At 39.4% G+C, this 5,309-nt stretch overlaps 1 non-coding gene across 1 annotated transcript; it reads right to left on the bottom strand.

The window, feature by feature from the left end:
- Window positions 1–4,989: 4,989 nt before the first annotated feature.
- On the bottom strand, window positions 4,990–5,097 carry LOC125610463. Its single transcript, XR_007340481.1, has one exon. It is a non-coding gene; the product is annotated as a U6 spliceosomal RNA (small nuclear RNA).
- Between the last annotated feature and the right edge of the window lie 212 nt (window positions 5,098–5,309).

A 5,309-nucleotide genomic window follows, 5' to 3' on the forward strand; every position in this document is an offset into this window, starting at 1 on the left:
TTATATTTTGATGCCATTAATTTTTTTAAAATTTCAAATTTAGATTGTTGATAATAGGTAAAAAACATAATTGAGTTTTTATTTTGATTTATTTATTTTTATTTTTATTATTTTGAAGTGCTATGATTTAACCCAGGAACTCACACACACTAGCCAAAAGCTCTATCACTGAGCCACACCCCAGCCCCATAATTGACTTTTTTGTACATTTATCTTATAGCCTACATCCTTGCTAAACTCACTGATTCTAGTATTTGTGTGTGTGTGTGTGGGGGGACTCCATGGGATTTTCCACATAGGCAATCATGTGGTGTGTAAATAAAAGCAGTTTTACATCTTCCTTTGCAATCTTAGTTACCAATTATTTATTTATTTTATTGCACTAGCAATTTATATGTTTGGAGTTGTCTTGCTCTTCACTGAAATATTGTTGTGGGGGGAAGATTTTTTCTCTGTGTTTTTCATTTTGTGTAGTTTCTATAATTTGCCTTCAAGTTCATGAATCTCTTCTGCAGTGTTCAATCTGTCATTATTTCTATCCATTGTATTTTTCATCTCAGACACTGTGTTTTTTCATCTTATCTCCCAAAGTTTTCTTTGGGTCTTTTAAAAAATGTCCACGTCTCTACATAGTCAATCTTCTTTTTTTTTTCCTAGCTTATAATCAGTAGAAATATCATCATAATAACCATTTTAATGTTATTGCCTACTGATTTTACTATCAATGTCATTTCTGGAGCAGTGTCAATGGATTGATTAATTAATCTTATTTATGGGTAGTGTCTTCTTGCTTCTTCACATTCCTGGTAACTATTGACTTAATGCCCAACATTTGTGAATTTTAACTTGTTGGATCTTATTTATGTTTATATTTCTATAAAGAATCTTGAGTTTGTTCTGAGAAGTAATAAAGTTACTTGGAAACTATTTGATCTCTTCTTAGGTGGGACCAGAGTTGGATTTAGCAGAAGGTTAATTTTTCTCCACTACTCAGCCAAGACCCTTCTTAGTACTCTAATTGACTCCCCTTGAATTAAGAGGCCTTTTGCTCTAGCTATCAAAAGTCAACTGTTTCTCACCCTGTGTAAGTTTGGATCACTGTTCCCTCTTACTGTTTTGGGGGGTTCTTTCCCTAGCCTCAGGCAATCCTGGCTGATCAATACTCAACTGATTCGTTGAAAGGAAGCTTCATATCTCCGGAGCTGTTTCTCTGCAGCTCTCATCTCTCCAACATTCTGCCCTACAAACTCTAGCCTCTTTGGTTTCTCCCTGACTCCCAGTCATATCTTGTCAATTCAGAGGGACGGCACTGCCTGAGTTCCCCTACCTCTGGGCCATGGCCTGGGACCTTTCTCTAGGTGGTAAGTCACTCTTAGACATTACCTTGTTTTCCTTCCCTTCTCTCAGTGGTCACTGTTCATCATTGCCCAATATGAAATGTCTTGAGTGCCACTCCTTCAATCTGTTTTTTTTTTTTTTTTTCAGTTGTTTCAGGTGGGAGGATAAACCTCTTACTCCATCCTGACCAGAAGCAAGAGTTGCTGGCATCAGCGTTGGCATTAGGGTTGGTCAGGAAGTGTTAGAGTTGACTCTGAGCTGGAGCTGCAATATTTTTTCTCCTTTATACCAGCTGTCACACCTGGCTCCACAGAAGGATCAGTGGTATCAGTCCTTCTGTACTCTCAGGCTCTCAAGCAGTGGGTGCCAACCAGATCAGCAGTCAGGGTCAAGAGGTAACCAGCATGTCCTGTGGGAAGCCAGAGCGGGTATATCTCACTATAACTTTGTCAGCAGAATGATTCTCACTGAGGTTCCAACACTTCCACCTCCACCAGCATCCTCGCTGGGGTCAGGATGCCTTCCTCTGACAGCCCCGACTTCTCCAGTTACTGATCTCACCTGACCAGGGCTGGAGGGAAATTGGCACCTGCAGCCTCCTGGCTGGCAACATTAACCACTACCTAGAAACAACAAGAAAAACTTCCACTTACTTTGAGCAGTTACCATTTGCCGTTGCTTGTTTGGGGCTAGAAGAGAGAAAATGGCTTGCCCAAGATGACACAACTGGGAAGGGGAAGAATCTGGTCTGGTGGATGGCCTGCCAAGAATGAGTCCTGAGAACCTTCTTAGTCTCTTTCGCCATTTTGACCAGAGCTCCTGACTCTGTTTCAGGCTTGTGTCTTCTTCTGGGCCTCAAGCCCTATCGCAAATCTGCTTAGTTCTGAGAAGCAGGGTGATAGGTAAATCATAAACAGATTTAGGTTCAAATCCTGTTTCTGTGTGATCCTGAAAGAATCTCTTCATTCTTGCTGAGTCAGAAGAATCACTTCTACAGAATGGGATAATAGTATTATTTCAGGGAATTGATGTGAGGATTAAATGAGATAATTTTTGCAGGGAAGGGGTACTGGGGATTGAACTCAGGGGCACTCTACCACTGAGCCACATCCCCAGCCCTATTTTGTATTCTATTTAGAGACAGGGTCTCACTGAGTTGCTTAACACCTCACTTTTGCTGCGGCTGGCTTTGAACTTGAAATCCTCCCAATCCTTAACCTCCCAAGCCGATGGGATTATAGGCTTGGGCCACAGCACCCAGCATGAAATAATATTTTTTTTGTGTGGTGCCGGAATCAAACCCAGTGCCTCACTCATGCTAGGCAAGCACTCTACTACTGAGCCACAATCCCAGCCCGAGATAATATTTTAAAGTACTTATTTTGACAGAAGTGTTAAATACTTGGTAGCAAGAGTAAGACTTCTAATTTCCAATCAGATGTATAAGGAGTTGGGAAGTTGTCGTTCTGCCCTAACCACAAATAAAAAGTGGAACACACTGAAAAATCAACAACTCTTCCAGAGCCATCAGAGAAATGAGGTCACAGGGAAAATTATTGTCTTAAAAAGTGAAGAACAGTTAGATACAGAGAACCAGGACTTACTGGAATGGGAACAAGCAGAAACCTCCACTGGAACCAGTACTGGGTTAGGAAAACCTAAACTATCGTTGAAGACTTGCTGGAGGTTCAGTGTGGGAAAATCTGAGAATTAGAAGCTCCAAGAAGATCCTGTTATGAGGGGGCCAACTGTTTGTGAATTTTATCTTTGGAATCTCTGGTAGGTCCTTACAGTGAATGTCAGAGAAGGATCCTCTCCTGCTTCCAGCAAGGGGAATGAGAAGAATGATCATTTTGAAATATGCCAGAGCACCCTGTTCTTCATAACAAGACTTACTCTCCAGAGAAACTATTTTATCAGATCAGAATTTTCTGGGGTTTTATCAGAATCTAACTTGACCTGGGGGAAGGGAAAAAGCCAACCCTAGCCCCCTCTAGTCATCTTGTCCCACAAGGGGAGGGGGAAACTGAGAAGCACTGGGGGAGCTCACAACCAAGGCTCCCCAAAGGACTGAGTTTCCCCACACTCGCACCTAACCACTGCATCACTAAAAGCTTATTTTAATTGGAATTCCTTTTACCAAATACGTCATGCGCAGCTTTTTTGAAAAACAACAACAAAATTCCAAACTAAAGACAAAAATCAGTTTGAAGAAACAGCAAGAATCACAACAAAAGCCAGATATAACAGGATGCTAGAAGTATTCTCCTGGGAATTTAAAACAACTATTGGTAATATACTAAGGACTCTAATGCAAAAATTAGACACCATGCAAGAACAAATGAGCAATGTAAGCAGAGAGATAGACATTCAAGAAAGAATCAAAAAGAAATGAGATCCAAACTCTAACAGAAATGAAGAGAACCTCTGATAGGTTCCTGAGCAAACTGGACACAGCTGAGGGAAGAATCTCCAAGACTGAGGATCTGTCAGGAGAAACTTTCAAAACTGAAATGCAAACAGGAGAAAGACTGAAAAAGAGAGAGAGAGAGAGAGAGAGAGAGAGAGAGAGAGAATATCCAAGAACTGTGGAACAACTACAGAAGGTATCCCATAGGCAAGATGAGAATATCTAAAGGAAAGAAAGAGCAGAAATATTTGAAGCAGTGATAACTGAGAATTTCACAAAATTAATTCCAGACACCAAACCACAGATCCAGGAAGCTCAGAGATCACCAAGCAGGATCAATGCCAAAACCCAAACAAAACTATACACATCCATATCATATTCACACTGCATAAACTAAAGGTAAAGAAAATATCTTGAAAGAAAGCAGGGGATGAGGGAAGGGGTTATACTTTCACAGGAGCAAAGATAAGCACTTCACCTGATGTCCCAGAAACCAAGACAGCAAGAAGAGAGTGGAGTGACATATTTAAAGTATTAAGAATAAAAACCCACAAACCTAGTATTCTGTATCCTGCAAGTTTTCCTTCAAAAGTGATGGAGAAATAAAAAAATTCTCAGACAAATAAAAATGAGGACATTTGTTGCTAGTAGACCTGACTTGCAAGAAATGTATAAAGAAGTTGTTCAGAGAGACAGAAAATGATAGAAGTTGGAAAGTCAGATCAACAAAAGGAGAGGAATAACAGTAAAGAAGAAATAAGTAAAAAAAAATAATAATAACTTTTATTTTTATTGATCTTTTTTAATTGACAAATAAGTTGTTTTTTGTTTTTTGTTTTTTTAAAACCAAGGATTGAGCTCAGGGGCACTTAACCACTGAGCCACACCCTCAGCGCTTTAATTTTTTTTTTAATTTTGAGACCAGGTCTTGCTAAGTTGCTTAGGTCTTTAATGAGTTGCTGAGACTGGCTTTGAACTTGTGATCCTCCTGCCTCAGCCTCCTGAGTCTCTGTGCCACAGCTCCTGGTTCAATATGGTGTTTTGAAGTGTACATATACATTGTAGAATGATCAGATTCAGCCAATTAAATATACTGCCACACATAGTTACTATTTTTGTGGTGAGAGTGCTCTGCATCCATTCTCTACATTTTTCAGAATTACAATATATCATCATTATCCATAGTAACTTGGTTGTATAATAGATCTCTTGAAGTTCATTCCTCTCATCTAACTGTAATTTAAAATGTGGAATACTTCACAAATTTGCATGTTATACTTGCTCAGGGGCCATGCTAAGCTTCTCTGTATATTTTAATTTTAGTGTATGTGTTGTGGAAATGAGAAAATTTTACAGATACCAAATGCTAATTTTTAAAGTGTTTTTTTCCCTCAACACTAAATATTTCACTTCATTCTCTTCTTGCTTGGTTTCTAAGAAGTTGGTGTAATTCTCATTTTTGCTCCTCTACAGGTAAGTTCAATTTCAAGTTCTACGACTGGGCTGCACCTCTATTCCCATAAGCAAGTTTTTGGGTTTGGAGGGGGTTTTTTTAGGGGGT

This window comes from Marmota marmota, unplaced genomic scaffold (assembly GCF_001458135.2).
Source record: "Marmota marmota marmota unplaced genomic scaffold, marMar, whole genome shotgun sequence".
Classification (NCBI taxonomy): Eukaryota; Metazoa; Chordata; class Mammalia; order Rodentia; family Sciuridae; genus Marmota; species Marmota marmota.